Source organism: Meleagris gallopavo, chromosome 5 (genome assembly GCF_905368555.1).
Source record: "Meleagris gallopavo chromosome 5, MGAL_WU_HG_1.1, whole genome shotgun sequence".
Lineage (NCBI taxonomy): Eukaryota > Metazoa > Chordata > Aves > Galliformes > Phasianidae > Meleagris > Meleagris gallopavo.
In genome coordinates, this window is record NC_139408.1 from 33,586,841 (window position 1) to 33,606,113 (window position 19,273).

Here is a 19,273-nt window from a genome sequence, read left to right on the forward strand (position 1 = left end):
ATTTATTTCAATATATTAATATCACTAATCCAGCAAAATGCTTGTAATAAAAATCTGAATAATAACATTACAACAGGTTAAACTATTACAATTAAGCATGTACTTATATGTCACGGATCTTGGCCTGTAATCAAGAACATCACAACAGTTAATTGTGTGTGTCTTTTCTCTGTCAAGGTTCTTTTAGAGGTAAAATGTCTTTGTGTCGCCTTTCCTGTACCACAGATTTCAGTACTCTTGCATAATATCTTTGATAAATCATAGAATCATAGAATGGCTTGGAAGGGACTTCAAGGATCATCAAGCTCCAACCCCACTGCAGCAGACAAGGCTGCCAACCTCCAAACCTAATACTAGACAAGGTTGCACAGGGCTTCATCTAACCTGGCCTTGAATACTTCCAGTAACAGGGCTTCCAAAACCCCTCTGGGCAGCCTGTTCCAGCACCTCACCACTCTCTTGGTAAAGAACTTCCTCCTAATATCCAACCTAAATCTCCCCTCCCTCAACTTAAAACCTTCTACCCTTGTCCGGCTGTTATCCACCCTTGTAAAGAGTTGACTCCCCACCTATTTGTAAGCTCCTTTTAAGTATTAGAAGGCTGCAATGATGTCATCTCGCAGCCTTCTTTTCTCCAGGTTGAACAAGCCCAGCTCTCTCAGCCTGTCTTTGTAGGGGAGGTGCTCTAGCGCTCTTATCGTCTTTGTGACCCTTCTCTGGACCCTGCATGCTTTTCCTTTCAAAATAGTATGATAGGAACATCCTACTCAGTTGAATTTGTTTTAAAAAATAAGCAAGCAAAATAAAATGTTTAAAAAAGATGATATAAAAGTCAATCACACCGTTGTGTACAGTTAACAAATATGTAATGACTTAATGACTTTAAATAAAATTACCAGATTAATAGGATTTTTACTGTCTGGCTTGAGTATTGCACAAAGTGACTGAGGAAACACAAATCAACTTCTCAATAGACACATTAAGGTGTTATACTCTCTAAAAAATAAGAGAGACATACAAAGTAGAGTGCAAATCTTAACTGCCCTCCCTTTCTTTTTAATGAGAGCAAACTCTGGAAAGTATCTTTAAAAAGAAAATGCATAAAGCCATATACTCTATTTGTGTACCCTGGCAGTAATGTGTCAAGAGTGAAAATCAAATAATTTAAGGACAAAAGACTTGTTAGGAAGGCTTGAAATTTTTATCATGCAGATTTTTTAATTAATATTATTTTTTAACAATTTATTGCCTTCCGAATTGATGAATATGGACTTTACTGTTTCTTTTTAAGATATTATCTGCCAAACAAAGAAGGTGGTAGAGCTTTGTTTCAAAAACTGAAGAGTTGGATTTCTTGCTGCTGCAGTCTCTAACCCAATCACTTTCACAGGCATAAAATTGACTTTGTAAGTAGTAATATTGATATCAGCATGGCTACCTTTTGTTTAAAATAAATTATTTCTCTGAATAAATGAGGGACTACTGTAACTCCAAAGAGCCATAGTATCACCTCCTTTTTTTTCAGAAGCAGGCAATGTGAAGAATACAACAATTTTTTTTTCATTCAATTGCTTGTCATAAGTTTATGATAAGTGTTAACAAAGTTGAATTAAATAGCGAGTATCTGTAAACAGCCTGTGTGTATGTATCCTGTACATATCCTTACACAATTTAACAGTTTCAACTAATAATTTTAGCACTAGTGTCCTGGTATCTGTCCTAATTCCCTGTTAATCCCAATCTAAATTTAGTGGGGCTAACCCACTCAACAGGATGAATGCAGGTGTTACCCTGAGGCGTGTGATATGTCATGCTATCTCAAGAATAAAGAGGTCTACCTACACTACATTCTGAAATTTAAATACATTTGGCAAAACATTGAACTACATAGGTAGGGTTTCCCATGCCTCTGGGAGAATCTACTGAATTGATCATCCTCAAAGCAACTCAGAACTCCTTCTGTGCTGTCATGCCATACTCAAGAAGAGTATGTCTAAGACTGGATAGCATATCATAAAAGTTTTTGTTAATTGAAGGATCAATAAAGTTGCCTGCCTATTGCCACACGAAAAATCAAATCTTATCACCATAAGATTTCCTACTTGGTAATGTCTATGCATCTTGGGCACCTGGGGCATCCTTGGACAACTCTATTTGGAAATGCTTATAGAAATTAAAATTATATTTCTTGATGTATTTGAGAGCACTTTCTATTTTTCTTGCTTGCTTAAATATATATGCCAAAGTGACACTCCATTGTATTAACACAGGAGTGAGTGCTATCACTGACTCATTCTGAAGACTTTGTTCCATCTGACATGGTAAACACTCTTTCAAGACACTCTTTCAATAAAGTTGCAGAAGAGCCCTTCCATGTTCTTTTAGTATTTCTCTATCCATATCTACTCTCAAGGTCGTAGCTATAAGAATACTTATTATTCTATCAGAGACATGATTCACCCAAGCTAGACTCCAATTTAAAATTCAATAAATTTGGGTATCAGACTTATACTTTTTTGCTTCTTAAAGAAAAAGAAGAAAAAAAATAACTTTTCATAGTGCACTTATGATGGCCAGATGCTGGAAACTTTTAAGCTTGCTAGACTCAAGCTGGCCTGAAAATATGTAGTTGTCAAGACCATGAATTATCTGTGGCTCCCAGCTGTGGCCCAGACTCAGCCTCTTTGAGCACGGTGCTATGCCGCCGAAATAAAAATGAAAAAGGGTAATCTAATCAGGAAAGCATTGACTTATAAGCCTGTAACTTAACATTTTGAAATGGAAGGAATAAGTTGGCAGGAACAGGACATAATTTGACACCTTGAAAATAATATCCCCAATATCAGTCATGAGTAAATTAAATGAACGATGTAGTAGAGCTGTGCATAGTATTATCTACCTAACGGCAGATTACTGGGCAAGTAAAAAATGATGAAACAGCCAACATTCATCTGGCCCTTTTTAGATCTCAAACCAATAAAGACTCTTGAACTGCTAACATCTGGACAAACCAGAAATGTTTCTGTGGTCCTCACCTGTATTCTTTTTGCTTGCTTCGTACTTCTAGTTGTAACATGATACATATCTACATGATGTACAGAAGCAGGTTTCAAACTCTGCTTCTTTGGCAAAAGTAGAAAAATTGCCTATTAACCTCTGTTTCCTGCCTGCACATCCAGATAATGTCAATCAGCTATTTCTGTAGCTTCTGGAATTGAAGTAATCAACAAAACAAATATCTTTTCTAATCCTTTATTGATAGAAAGAAAATCACTGTTCTCTATGTCTCCCATTCTATCTCATATCCTCAGATCCATAGTTTTCTCTTTAGCATTTGTCTACATTTTACAGGCTGGTTTTGCCTGGTTCTGTGACTAATGGAGCAGGTGGACCAACAGACCCACGTACTAGGAAAAGGGAAAGGTTAAAAGGAGAAAAGGGTGGGGAGATGGGCCTAAAAACAAAACAGCAGTGATGATCTGAAGCAAAAAGCTAGTTTACTAAAAAAGATATCAAAACGCAAGATAATGCAATATTGTAATACAATATAATACAATATAACTGGAACTGAAGCTCATAAAACAAATAAAATGTGAGAGAGTGTCCAAAAACTTACTTTAATGCTGAAGGTGAGATGTTTAGCCAGGATGAGCAGAAAGGCAAAAGAGAGCACATCTCGTGATCTGCAAACAGTTATATCTTTCCCTGTGAACAGAAAACACAAAGTCCTCTGGAGTGTGCAGTCCTTCTTCTCTTCTGAGAACCAGGTACCTGGAAATATCATCAGTCCATGGACTGGAGCATTAATTCTTTAACTCCCAGTACACTACATGATGTTATGATATGGAGTACCAATAACAAAAAAGTCATAAAACTATGACAGCATTAGTGAACTAAAATCAGTTAACATAGTTGAGCTACCTCTGAGTCATGTCTGCCAAACTTTCTGAATTCTGTTCAGCAAGTCCTCAATGTAGTAAGCACATTTTTCCAAAAGCATTACAGATCTGAGAGGAAAGGAGATGAAATTCCAGCAATAACACAGTTCATTTAAAATAAATTTCTTTTGTTCATTCAGCCTACTCATATCTTTTCTGACTTGGATTTGAAATGCTTATTCTCAAAATTTCCTTTGATCCAAGAGCCAAAAGGAAATGCCTGGAACTTCAAACTGCACATCAACACAGCCCCCAGTACGGAGTAACAGGAGTGTTACTGTTGGATTGCAGCTGATGTTACCCACAAGATAGCAAGAAATGGAGAATGCAAAGCACTCGACCCTAGTCTCAGGACAATGGTAGAAAATTCCACTCACATCCAGAGCATAATGCAGTACTCTTGGTAAGGTGACTAGCAAGTAAAATCCTGCATCTGAGGACAAAGTCCCTGCAGCATCTATAAAGAGTTAACTATCTCTTTCCGCATGTCATCTGATCCATTTCCAAGCTTCCTAGAGGTGTCCAAATTCTACCCCATGGTTCTGTTAGCAGAGAGTACATTTCGTCATGTTTACATGCATTCCTATCAAACCTACATCTGGGTTGAATTCTGTCTTATAAAACTTAACTGTTGACTTCCTTATTAGTGAAAAAAAATAAAGGGTGGGGGAGGGACAGGTGGGTACTCAAATTTTTTCAGAGAGGTAGAACTGAGATATTACAGAGTTAGAACAGTTAAAATGCTATGTCTTTACCTGTGTTCAAACTCTGTGATTAATTATGAAGAAAGGTGTGAATTATACACTGATCATAAAGCTTTCAGAAAAAGGAGAAAAGACAATCTCACAGGTTTTCCATAAAATATGGCTGTAAAATTAGCTAGGAGAATAAGAAAGAAAAAAAAAAAAATGCTTCTCAGATCTTTTTTTATATCATATGCAGAAAAGTCAAAACAAATAAAAATGCACCTTTTTTCCCCCCTTTAACTGGTCAACCTATAAGCTACAATATTACTTTTAATTCTCTTCTGTTTCAGCAGCAGACCTATTTTTATGTAGCACTTCTGTTGGCAATTTTCCTCCAAGTGCTTTGAATGTGTTCATAATAAGAGTGTTAGATTAGTGATTGCAGCACTAATGTGATGTAAGGAATAAAAAGAATGATTCATTTCTTATTCTAAAGCTTTAAATACAAATTAACACACAAAAAAATCCCCACTAATCTTCTTTTGGGGAGATTTAGATGTTACAGTATTACACAGCCTACTTAAAAGCAATAAAAGAAATAACCTTAGAAAATTAAGCAAAATGAATTTTCAATTAGTTTCAGAAACCTTGACAAATGCATTTTGAAATGAAAGAGTAAAATGCAACTTTGTTCAGTATAAATTGAAATTTTCTTTTGTGCTTAATATAGTTCACTTATAATTAGCTGAAGATTTTGTTCTGGTTTGAAACAAAGTTCCATCTTGAGATTACTATGTACTATGTACACAGAACTTTTATCAAGAAAGGCTGTTGCTGCAGGGTTTGCTTTGACAGCCTTTATCATAGCTTTACAGAAATGAAAAGTGAAAGAACACAGCTGGTTTTAACAATGGGGCATGTTCAACATTAGACCAAAACACATTAGATATTGCAAAATATTGCACATTATATTTATAGCTCCATGCAAGTTTTTGAAATTCATGCTGATGCTGCTCTATTCCAGCTTCTTAGAACAATCAGTTCTCTAATGATGGAATTAGATCTCACTTTCAGAAACTGCTTTTTAAACCAGTGGCAGCAGGGTTGAATTCAGAGCACTGATAGCAAAAAAATGAATTTAAGCATGTTCTAAGAACATGAGGTGGTATAATTTGAATGTCTCTCTCAGACTCTGAAGCTGTATTTGCAGTGCTTTGTTTGTCATTATGCCTTACACTTTTTGACAGTGCCATTCTGAGAACTTCCTGGAATCCAGCAATGAGGTTATTTGAATGATGCTAATAATATAAAAATTTAGGGTGTGATTCCCTGAATATATTTGAACAGCAGATCCAGTATTTAAGCTGATAAGCTCCAGAAGTCCCAATCTTTTTTTCACCCTCCTCAAATTATCTAAATTTCATAAATTCTCCTGAGCTTTCATGAAGTCACTTAAATCTTGATGCCATAAATCAGTGTAACACCTAGACAATAACAAATACATAAATCAACCTTGCATTTTTGTTTCGGTTTGTGATATAAGGCTTTTTTTAGTTACTCAGAGCACGCCACATAAAAGACAGCAGGAAGGAGTGTTTTTTTTTTCTAGCAGGCTATTAGTTACAGTCTTCATCAAATGTGTGGGAAATTGAGAATCTAATTTCACGTCTCCCTGTTTAGAAGGCAATTTCAATACAAATACTTTCTACAGAGCCAACCTTAATACTTAAAAAAAAAAAAAAAGTGAAAAAGAGAGAATGGCTCATGGAAGAAGAAAGTGCAATGCAACAGTGCATGAACCAGTTTAAGCAAAACAAACAAATAAATGAAGTTAGTGGAAGACTCAAATTTAAAAGATTCTGGTCTGCATTTTATAAACTCCTGTGATTTATACTTGTAAGATTGTAAGGCTGAATTAAAAATTAAGTGCACTCTTGCAAGTGAGATGGGTCATTCCCAGTTAAGTATGCATTTGTCTCCTAACTGTTCATGGACAAAGGAAATGATGGAAAGATCTAGAACATCTACAATTATCCTCAGAGGATGATACCATTTTCTATGTATCCTCTGTCCTTCCATCTCTTTTCTAAAATGTTATCAAAGCTATTAATAGTGTTTGAGGACTATCTTAGACCTATGACAAGGGAGAAAGGAATTGCCACTTTGTTGTTTGTCAATCTGATTGCATTCGCAAATGTTGCCATATCCCAGCAAGAAAATGATAGTCAGGGTCCCTGAGGAAATTAGAACCTATCAGAAAAAGCTTCTGAGATGTTCATCTTGTTTACATATGATGTAATGCTAGAGAAATTTGCTACAATGGACTACTGAATCTGTAGACATGTAGTATTCAGTACCAGAAAATGGCAGATCAGGTGTAAGGGAAGAATCTCAGCAGCATTTTATTTCCTATGTTCTAGACACCATAACTCTATAAAACAATTTGTAAAGAGCTTCTCTTCTTGAAAATATAGCTCAGTTTGACTGTGTCTGCTGGTATTGATTCTCCATCATTCCTAGTGGCAAGACCAAAGTGTGGCTAGTGCCCACAGAGCAAGATGAATTCTCCCTCATGCCCTCCCAGCCCATTCTATCTTGCAACCGCACCTCTTCCTGGCAGGGAGACTGCTAGCTGATCTGGCCTGAAAATATACCAAATTATTAAACAATGTGGATGATCACATGACAGTGCCAGAACTCAAGCCCTGAGTCATGTAGCTATACAGATTTAGCCATTTCTCACATAACAGATTGTAGATTGGGTTGTTCCTGATATCTTGTGTAAGTGAAAGCATATAGATAACTGAAGTAAAAGGCTTTCCTCTTTCTGTTAGTAGGAGAAAAATGATATCTGCTCCTGTGAATCAAAATTGCTTGACAGTCTCATTGCATGTGATCAAAACATTCAGTGAAAATAGTTTTGAGTTTAAAAAATGAGTTTTTCAGTATTTGTGCTTATATTTGTATTTATATTGAATATGTGTGTATATATGCTTATATTTGTATTTATATTGGGCTTTGAATCTATTATTGTGAGCTTGATAGTAAATAACAGCTGAAACGGAAATAACAAGATTAATATTTATGAATACTATTGAATATTTTTGCCTACCCAGTGATGTACTGAATGTGATTTTAATATCAGAAGGCAATCCCATATCATTAAGAATAAAATGATGAATATTTTCCATATACAATGAATACGCTCTGTTGCTGAGATGTGGAGAAATGTATTCATATGCTCTAGTTTGATTCCATTGACTTTAGCAACTCAGATGACCAGACAGACCAGTAATTTCACAGTGAATGTTTGGTTTTTTTACAAGTACAGGTTTCAAAACTCTGCTGAAACAACTGGTTTGACAGAGGATTTTTAATACTTAATTATCATATAAATATTTTAACTTCTTTAACACTGACACCAGAACTTTTACTCAAGGAGTAGAAAAGCTGTGTAAAGTTATTTGGTAGACAGTGAAAACATAAGTAGTGGATATTTAAGACACTTTGGGTGTCAAATCAGATGTTGCTGCTCTTAAGATGCTCAAGATATATCTTTGGTTACATGATTCCATGCTGGTGGTCTTATTGCACTAATAGTGACATATGAGGGCTGGAAAAGAAGTGTGAATCTTTTGTTTCAACATATTCCATCACCATAATTACTAAATCCATTTTTAAAATTCAGGATAAGAGTAAGATTTCTGTGCTTGCTTGACTCTGATGTTAATTATTAACATATTAAATATTAAATATGAAAAAGCTTGAAAGCTGGAAACTCAGTGCAATTAAGCTCCTTGAGACATATCTAAAATCAGTCCCCTTTTGCAACCACCCCTTTTCAGAATCCATTTTGGGTAAGGTATACTTTTGATGAATTATTTGGTAAAAAAAAGTAATTTGTTTATTCCAAGCACTATGTAGAGTTTGCCTACTTTGTAGTATTCTTACAGAATAAAGTCAAGCTTTGTGAATGAGATGCATGCTTAACTGCATTAGTTCATCATATATTAAAGTTTAGATGGAGAAAATGTGTTTTCACTTCCATTAGTTTTCAGTTTCTGAAGACCATTTTGTCTTGATAGAGACATTATATTGGGCAGCGTCTAATGATATTATTCAATTTATTTGGATCACATTTATGGAGGCAAAATCGGAGCCCTACACCACTTTAGGTAACAGCATCATTCTGGAGCATAAGTCTTAAAAAGATCAGCTGAGGCAACTGGATTCTGGAGAAGAGGAGGCTCAGGGGAGACCTTATCACTCTCTACAACTACCTGAAAGGAGGTTGTTGCAAGGTAGCTGTCAGCCTCTTCTTCCTGATAGTGTCCTAGTGATAGGACAGGGTCAGATTGAGTTTTGGGAACAAATCTTCTCAGAAGTAGTGGTAATGCACTGGAACAGGCTACCAGGGGAGGTGGGGTAGTCACTGTCCCTGGAGGTCTTTGAGGAAAGTATAGATGTGGCACTAAGGTCGTGGTTTAGTTGGCATGACTGTGGTGGGTTGATGGTTGGACTAGATGATCTGTGAGGTCTTTTCCAACCTTAATGATTCTATGATTCTATGAAAAAGAAGCAAAAGGTGGAAATAATCACTCAAATGTCAGGAATCTACTTAGAAGAGTACAGGAAATAGAGATGCAATGCAGTATGATATGGGCAGACATGAATTTGCTGAAGATACATCAGGCATTTTTTAAAACATCTCAACTAGAATGAGATTTTGCCCAAAGACCTCTTTCCCTATTGTAGAAGTTAACAGTACATGTCTGAAGTGTGCCTGGATAGTGACATTCTATCCTAAATGAGGAAAAAACTTTGAAGTGTGAGTGTGCTAGAATAGGGCAGAGCACTAAAAGCAATTAAAAAGATTGACATGCAGAGAAATTGCAAAAACCTTTATCTCACACCAGAAAATGCTCCTATGAGTTTCATATCACGGAAAACACAGGAGTGTTGCTGTTTCAAATCAGCCTAGCTGTCATATGTATGACATGCTATCTTTTAATGATAAAAGGGCATAGGAAGTTTGAAGTCCAGACCATCAGTTTTGAGTCTATACAAAATATTTGAAATGCTACTGTTGTACATATTCTGCCAAGATGGCATTAATCTTTATGAGAAGTGTTTCACTGAATAATTCATATGGTAATAAATATGTGAAATATCTATTTATTGCAAATATAAATATAAACTCAAAGTCTTCAAGATAGTACTATCTAAATCTTTTTTCTTTTTTCTTTCTTTTTTTTTTTCTGAAATCAAAGCTACAAAAGGATCTGTAGAAATTTAAGTAGGTACGATCTCTGAATAATTTTATTTCAAAAGAAATTGATATACAATGCTGGAAGTCTTTGGAATATTAAGTATTTATGTGAATAGAAATCCATACGTTCATTGATGGTTACAAATGGTTACAGCTATGTAGTATTTACTATGAAATGATTCTGTTATATAAACAACTGCATTATCATTTAGTTAACTGAATATTCAAGTGCATAAACAAAGTAAGTAATGCATTATATATGCATAATCCAATAAGCCTATGAAATTCTTGCTTATATTCTATCTGTCTTAGCCAAATTTAAACAACCAAAAAACCATGGGAATAAATAGATGAATGAATAGCTAGCGGACCTTGAAAGTCAATCCCAGCTCATTTAGATGAATGACATGCCCAAGATATGCCCTGCTGGCCATCCGGGAATTGGTCGTCCTGAACAGTATTGTCTCTCCAAAGAAAGCCATAGGAGACAGTGTTTACTAAAAGCATACAAACCTGTCCAAATCACACATCCCACTCTCTTCTAGCTCTCCAGGATTTGCACACACTTTCTACTACTGAGAAACAATAATTATCAAAACAAACAGTAAATGTATGTGTAGACATGATGTAGAAAAGGCTGGATCCAGAAATTTTAACTCACTGCAATTTAAAACACAAATGATTTGGTATTTGCATAGAATATTTCAGCCTACTACTTGAAATGAATTGCTTTGTATCTGTAAGATGTTGTGCTGCTGTTAATTTTCATAGAAAGCATGAAGAAAAAAAAAGGAGATTTTTTTAAGTTTTATGTTTATGTTTATTACACTTGTTCTAGATTACATAGTCTTACCATCTTGCATTTTCTGTTCCTGTAGTTATTTTTTTAAATTCACATCATGATTTTTATAGAAACAAAACTTCATTGATGTCTATGTTACATTAGTCAATTACTGATTAAAGAATTTGATAGATCTTATCTAGTATTATCTTGTGCTTAATCCTTTGAAGGTTCTGCCTAATGTGGTGAATGGTAAGACAGCATAGTAAGAGCATACTACTTCACATCTCCCTCTAGTGTCTTTTTCCATTTATACTGATAAAAATAGTAACTGATTTCAAGCTGTAAAATGCAATAGCTTGTTTATTAGTCACAATAAATATTTTTTTTACAAACTGAAATATTTTGCTTCTGATTGGTGGCCTGGAAGTCTGACTTTTTCCACCATCAAATAATAGAAGGTGGGGGAAGAAGGGGATATTGAAATTCTCCTTTGATTCTTGGGAAGTCTGTTGCTTACAAGACCACTAAATATTGCTTAAAGATATTAAAAAAAAAAAGAGAGAAAAAAAAAAAAAAGAAAAAGAAAAACAAATAGAGCATAATAGCCTTGCTTAACTAGCATAGATCATTTGCACCTAAAAACTTCAGGGCCTGTGGAAAAGAAAGGAAGGGAAAGGAAAATGTACTGGCTATTTCAGTCCCAGCAATTCTAATGAAAATTATCCATATATCCAAAATATCATAGTTCATTAATGATAAATTAGTGCACATGAAGAATTACTAATATTTTTCCAGTAAGTATCAGCAAAACTTCTGTGCAGAAAAGAACACATCTGTTATTAGCTGTGATTTGTAGCGCTAAAATGTGTTATATTAAAGAATTAATCTTCATCATACATTCTGTTTGCCTTTCTACAGCAGACTCTAAAACTGACTCAGATTTAATCCAACATAGAATTGTATTGCAAAAACATCTAAGGCTGAGTTCCTACATATGTCTCCAGAACAAGAACAGTCACTCTATAGAAAGGCTGGAATTACTATTATTCTGTAGACAGGATTTTAATGGGTCATTTTTATTAGGTAGCAATAAGCCAGTAACAGAGGATGCAGAGAAACTTATGATCTTCTTAAGATCTCAAACTTTTTTTTAAGCCAGTGGAGAAAACTACTTATTCAGGTATTATATTGTTTGTGGATAGTTTTGTACCTAACATGATGAATATTCACAATATTCCTCATCCTAAAGATATTTATTAAAAAAAAAAAAAAAAAGAAAGAAAAAGAAAAAAGAAAAAAAAAAACAGTAAGCAGAGATGGTGTACACCGTGTCTATAAATATTTTGAATTAAGAGGATTTGGGTAAATTTTCCCCAGTTCTCACCTCAGTTGTTGTTTTTTAAATGCAATGGTTCATCTTCTAATGTATGTACACTGAAGATAGGGTCAGGAGGGGGAGACTTCAGGAGAGGAAGTAATCATCTGTATAATCCACATTGTTGTATCTAAAGTGATGGTTGAGGGCTAGGAGCTGAAACAATATTTTATGAAAGTATCACGTTGAAGTTTTTGCAGGTTTCAAAATATTTAAATATGTAAATTTCAATGAAGAGACTTCAGATTTTTTGATAGCCTAATGATTTTCAGCATCTCATTTTTAGTCAAACACTCACAAAAGATGTTCAGATTGCAGTGTGAAATGGTTTCTATGGTTACAGTTGTTTCCTAGCATTTTAGTGACATCTTTTGTGAGCATTGGCTGCTTCACTTATTTGTCACTAATGTATGTGTAGAACTATAGTTAATAGCCTTGGGCGGACAATTTTTTTTCTCTGAATGGTGATATTGTTTTTTAGAAGCATTTTTCAATAAGATGACAATGCACTATAATACAAATGGTATGTATGGTATTTTAAGATGTCAAGTTTTCAACAAAATGGTAATGAAAATTTTGCATTTCATTTAATAGCTAAATATTCATGATTTTTTCACAACATGATCAACTGAGCAAAAAAAAAAAAAAGAGAGAAACTGTATAATGCATAATATTGAACATCATAAGTTGAAGTACTTTTCATGAAATCTATTCAAGACTTTCCAACAAGTAGCTCTTTATAGATTTAAATGAGCAGCAATAAATGTATATAAATCTGAAAATTTAAATTAATTTAAAATATTTTGATACATGTTGTTTATATTGAACTGTGAATGAAACACATATTATGATAAATATCCTACATGTGCAGAAAAATTGTAATGACCAAAGGCCAGGCAGTTATGTCTTGTAAATGAGAGCAAAGAATAACATTTTCAGATTCATAGAGTATTCTAAGAAAACCATTTGGTAAAAAAATATTTGGATTTATATAATTTTATTTAATCAATATTAAAGTTTGAATGATGATCAGCTAAAAAGAAGTGGGTGTAGCATTATAATTTATAATTTAAATGTAATAATAAATAAATTATAATTTATATCACATCATGTTATCAATCAGTTATCAATTTTGCTATTGTCTTTAACAGAAGAGAATTAGTTCATTAGTTAATTTTGTATATATTGCCAGTGCCAGTCACCATTTATGTGATTTATGACATGATTTCCTCATTGAGTCTGTACTTAAGAGGCTGAAATGTGACCACTCTGTGCTGAGTGCTTTTTGTCAGCCAAGTTGTTGCTTTAAACTTCAATTTTTCCTATGCAAGTATAAAAACCACGTTATTTAGTACAATAAAGGAACGCTAGGCTAAGGGTTGTTTCTGCTCATAATAGAATAGAGCTATCTCTGGCTTGAATTTTAAATCTTGTACTGTCAACTCCTTCAGTATCATGTAACTGAAAGATATACTAGATTGGTTAGTGTTACTTCAAGTTACTTACTCTATTTACCTTCTCCTGCAAAGTTAATACAAGTTTATATGCAGCATCACACTTTCCAAAAGGTAGGTGTAGAATATAGGCATGATCCAGAGCAACAGAAATTGTATAGATGGTTTGCTCCTCCACTAAACATCCTGTCAGTTGGGCTGCGTTAAAAAGTAGATGGCCAGAGCAGAGCAACTTAGTTAAAATAAAAGCAGAGGACAGATAGGTCAACCATCTATGCATGTAGGTGATAAATTGTATTCCTTGCTAAAGAAAGCATTAATGTCATAAAAAAGATGAGCATCATTGTACAGAGCATCCATTCTTACATTCAAAAACAGTTAAGACAGCTAAAGGGCCACAAAAGCCTCTGGTTAAATAATGATTTCTTCTGACAAAACTTCTTGCTCTCTGCTACCTCCAAACTTTGATTATACACAGTCAAAAAGAAACCTTTCCACAGATACAGCCTCTGTCCTCAATGGAGAAAAAAGAAAAAGGAAAAAAAAAAAAAAAAAAAAAAAGGTGAAACAATAGGAAAAAAAAAATCATCTGTTTTAGATTATTGCTTCCATCCTGACCTTTGGCAAATTGTTAAATTTTTCACCTTACTGGGTTTTTTTGGACATTTGTTTAGCTAATTTTTCTCTTTGTAGGGAACTGCTATTTATTAAGATAGCTAATTGACTGAGACTTCAATTTGAGTGGTAGAATTATACAAAGTCTCTTCCTAATTTGCTTCTAATAACAACTCTTTCAGGTTTAGCAGCAAACAATTAGATTGCATTGCTATCAATTTATGACTGCTTGAGTGACTCAGAAATTCCAAACAGAGGAATCAAATGTAGTATTTACAGCTAGGATTGGCTATATGTCTTCTTCCTTACAATTTATGCATCGATTATACCAGCTTAAGTCACAGGAGTGGCTATGCCAACTAAGAGCTAATGTATTTTGTAATGCATAGAAAGCTATTTGTCTTTATGTAGCTCTCATCTGCTAACTGCTCTTTCTTTCTCTATAATCTCCAACCAAAATGATAATGCCAGCTAGAGAATAAAGCTCACTTCCTACAGGCTGTAAAAAGCCAGATCTTCATCAACTACAAAAGGTTGTGTGTATGCATGCTATTCTGCTTTTTTTTTTGCACATAAAAGGAAGTGTCTAAACACCAGAGAACAATTGCGCAAAACAAACAGTACTTCACAGGACTGTGAACCGTGTGATTTTGGATTTAATGTCCATTCATAATAGAGCACAAAGTGATTCTTTTCTGAACATCTCAAAGCACAGCCTGACCCTAGAGTAAGGTACTCTATATTCTATAGATATTGCCTACTACATGATACATAACTCCTTCTAAGATGCTTTTCTTCCAAGTGCTCTTCCAGGGAAAAGAGTGGAAGTTTCTGTAGTAATTGAAGAAGCCCTCCTGCTGGATTTTCTACCCTAACCTGTTCTTTGGAGAAAGAGAAATCTTTCTTGGGAACTTTTATTGAAGTTTTTAATGACAAATGAGATTTTTGGTTTTGGGGAGATTTACCAGCTCTTCCAATTCATCATACTTATTGGGAGTATGAGTGGAAGCACCTAAAAACCAACGATTCTCCAAATTGCTAAAGCTGCACTTCTGATCATTCTGATAAAAAACAAACAAACAAACAAACAAAGTTTCTTTGCTCTCCATTTCCTAGAGATTGAGCTTTATGATGGATATTTCTCTATCTCCTTTATCACAGGCTCTTCATGGAATAATTTTCTTTCTCACCCCAAGAGTGCAACTGTATTTTCATTCTTTTACTGCTAATAACAAGCTATGTTGTGAAGAGTTTAAGTATCCAAAGAGGAAAATTAGTTGCTCTGTCTCCATAGATTTACCTAAGGTATAACCATAACAGAGGCTATCAAGGAGGAGCAAGGGCTGCTGTCCTTGAGGCAGGTTCCTCCCGAGTATACATCAAGTCCTGTAAGACCTGGGCAGGACACTGACACCTGAGCAGGCCCTGGCCTAGGCCTGAGTTTAAATGGAGTGTATGGGCAGAGGTTAGGTTCCAAGGTGGAGCTAGTCAGGGCCATTAAGACCCTCAGTGTTACTTCTTTTCTGCATTAGGTGAACATTCAGAAGCAGTCATGTCATGTGCTTACGGACATTGAGAATTAAGAGAACTGTCTTCAGGTTAGCGTGGAAATAACCCTCAAATTACACATGACCTCAGGAGAAAGGAAATGTGATGTATCACTAAATGCTTCAATGTCCTATGTTCATGAAACCCTCTGTGTTCTGTCACAACAGGTCCTGTAACCTCAATAATAGTATCAGGAGCAATACCAGTCACAGCAGTGATATGCCTGAACTCTGTGTTACACAAAATATAAAGTGAAGAATATATTTAAAATGTCTTTCAAAATACTTTATTTTCATACTCTTACTATGGTAACTGCATTTTTGTCATATTTTTGTCACCCTTTACAAATCTCTATTTTTATTTATATATTGGTGTTTTTAAGAACGATAGCTCACTGAAGCAGTGTCCTTTCCTATTTAAAAATAGTATCTTGGGTTTTCTTAATGTTCAATGAAAGTAATTACTATCCTACCAAAGCTACTGGTAGACTGCTGGTAGAATTTTTTAAGATGTAAATGATACCTGAGAGTATAGTACGTGCTTAAAAAAGATTGGAGATTAGTCAAAAAACCCATGGAATAAACTATGAAAAATCCTGAAATCTTTATAGAAAATTTCTTTTCTCAAATGTGCTGTAAGTTTTGTTTCTGCCAAGAATTATTTTTACAAAGCTGCTTTTTACTAATGGAGAGGCCCTCCGTGATGCTGTGCCTGCTACTGACTGCTCAGGGTTTTGTTTTTCCTATTCACTATTCACACTAGATTTTGATTTGTTTTGTGCCCATAAAACTGAAGACTAACAGTCTCTGGAGCCAAGCATAGTCTCTTTGTTGGGTAGAAATAAAGCCTACAGGAGAGGATGGATGTGCTCAGCGTCCCAGCAAGTGGCTTGAGATGAAGTGATATTGGCAGGATTCAGACTGAAATTATTACAAAACATGAATGCCACATGTGCAACTGCTGCCTGGCTGTTTCCATCCTTCTCTCCTTTTGTTAAAAAGTGCTATCTTAAAAAAAAAAAAAAAAAAAATTGTAATAACCTTGATCTTGTGCCATTGCTATCTGAAAATTGCAGGGTCTTACAAATCCCAGAATGAACGATCAAGGGGGAAAATGATTGTTCTGCCAAACGTGAAGCTTTTATAATGACAGTATTATGTATTACTTCCACAGAACAAGGCTTCCATTTAGCTTAGCTTGTAAACTATCCTTACCAAGAAGTTTGATGACATACTGTCTCCTTCCCAAAACAATCTGAGAAAACTTCATTAACAATGATAATTATACAGGTCTGGCAGTTATTAATAGCTGATTGGCAGATTTTTAGTTTTATTCATTTCAGTGCAGTTGCACTAATATGAAGATACATGGGATTTCCTCTAGGTTAGGTAATCACTTAAACTGAAGAATCATTAAACTGAAGAAAAGCACTGTTTCAAGCCAGTTGCAGGCAGGATCCCCCAGTCCTGCAGATACATCTCAGTGCTAGTTATACTACCCCTGTTTGTCAATCTTGGGTTTGTCAACAAGATGTCATGCCAGTTGTGTAATGGTTTTGTGATAAGAACAGTTGGAAATTAGAATAAGATCATTTTCACCTTAAAAAGAATTTGGATTTAATTTCAAAAGTAAAAAGCTAGTACTTAGATCATTGTCTCTTGTCCTCCTTCTGTGTAATAAAGTTGGAGTCTTCTACCATAACCTTCATTATTCATGTGTCCCTAACAATAAGCACATTAATCTCAGTCATGGAGACTAAATTAAACACTTTTATTTGCCAAAAATATTTTGGTAGCAGAACAGAAGATGAAAATATCTTGATAGATATTCTATAGTCTGGAATTAGAAACAAGGGCATTACTGAAGCCTAATTGCATTCCCCGGTCCAATGAATTATTTACTGAACTGGCATTGTTATTGAAGCTCTACTGGATTCTTTAACTCTGATTCCCTTTAGGAGAAAGAACTACTATTATTTTTTTAGAAAGTTACTCATTTTGGAATTATTGCCTACTCCATCCTTCCAAAGTCTCATTTATCACTATACTCTTAGGCACGACCTTCTAGAAAACTAATTGTTCACTGTAAAGCTGGTTCTTTTTCTAGAAAATGTCATTCCTTAGCATTGCTCCAGGGAGCCAGACATTCAGAAACTGGCCTCTCAGTCCAACCTGCTTAAAGTCCTATTGTAGTAATATCCTTCAACATATCATGACAAGCGTAACAACTTAAGACTTTCTCTAATTCTGTTAGATTTTTGTTTCAGTTTGCCCTCCACTTTGAATTCTTAATCATGCACAGTCTTTTCTCTCTGAAGGTAGCTTCATTCCTAAGATGCCTTTTTTTTTTAATTGTGGCTTCCTAATAGGTACAATTGGAATCATTTTGGTGGCCAGATGTCCTTTAATACTTTTTTCCATGTCTTGGCATATATAAAATATATGCAGTCTCGAGCTTTAGTATACTCTGATACTCACTGTAATTGGTTAACAGAATCTGAATCTGTATTTCTGTACTTCTGTATACCTTCATATTTTGGCTTAAACAGTAGAAAAGTAAATTGCCTTGATTCTCACTTAGCACTTTTCAGGATGACTTGTACTGTTAATTTTCAAATGCTACAGAATTTCTGACTGAATGCAAAATGCTTGTTCTTTTTCCTTTTAAATATATATATACTAGATATATTAGATATATTTTAGTAGTTCTAAAACCCTGTCAGTGTGATCTTGCTGATTTCTGAACGCAGTGTTTAGTAAATCAACTAATTTATTTTTTAGATAATATAAAGAAAAAAGTCACACTTTGTCTTTCCTCCTCAAAAATGTATAGGTACTTTACAAGCATTTATAGAAAATAAAAGTTAAAACACAGTTGAGTTTCCAATCTGAAAACAGAAAAATTCTTATTTGTCTTCACCTTGGATTGTGAACAATTTAGATCAAATTTACAGTTTTGAATGTATAAATTTGTTCGTGTGTTAGACTTGCTCTGCATTAATCTTGTTCATAGTTTTTGTTCTTAGTTTTAAATTAAAGAATAATTTGGTAGCAAGATCCTACTTTTTCCTTCTTTTCTCCTAAACATTAGTTTCAAATTGCTTTTTTATAATTTTACTAACTTAAAAATTATGATCTGAAACATATTGTACTCTGTTCCCCTTTAAGACTCTAATGGGAGTTATTTTTGTTTGTTTCTAAGTTTTCATAATAGATATAAACTTACTGTTTCATATGATTCTACCTATGGTATAATAGGATAAATTGTGGTATAATAGGATAGATTCTAACTCTGCAGTCTATCTAAGAGTAGTTCCTATTTCTTGCTGAATTTTATGTTCATGACTATCCTTCTTTCTCTTCAGTTATACTCTTCTGATGATACAAAAATGACTCAGAATCTATCGCCAACTTTTTTTTAAAATTGAAACCAAAGACAATTAACCTCATTGACAGTAGTGGTACAGTATAATTTTAAACTATTCTATGTTTTCCATAAAATGATTGTGGAGAGATGCTGCTGTGTATCAAAACAGATATTTTAAATGTAGTTTGATATAGCTTTTTTCAAAGTACTTGCATTGAACAATTTTCAATTTTTTTTA

The 19,273-nt window shown here is 34.4% G+C and overlaps 1 protein-coding gene across 4 annotated transcripts in view; it reads left to right on the plus strand.

Moving 5' to 3' along the window:
- The window catches only part of LOC116216677 (uncharacterized), a 201,823-nt gene that overhangs the window by 58,274 nt on the left and 124,276 nt on the right, over positions 1-19,273 (plus strand). The gene's annotated exons all lie outside the window — the stretch shown is intronic.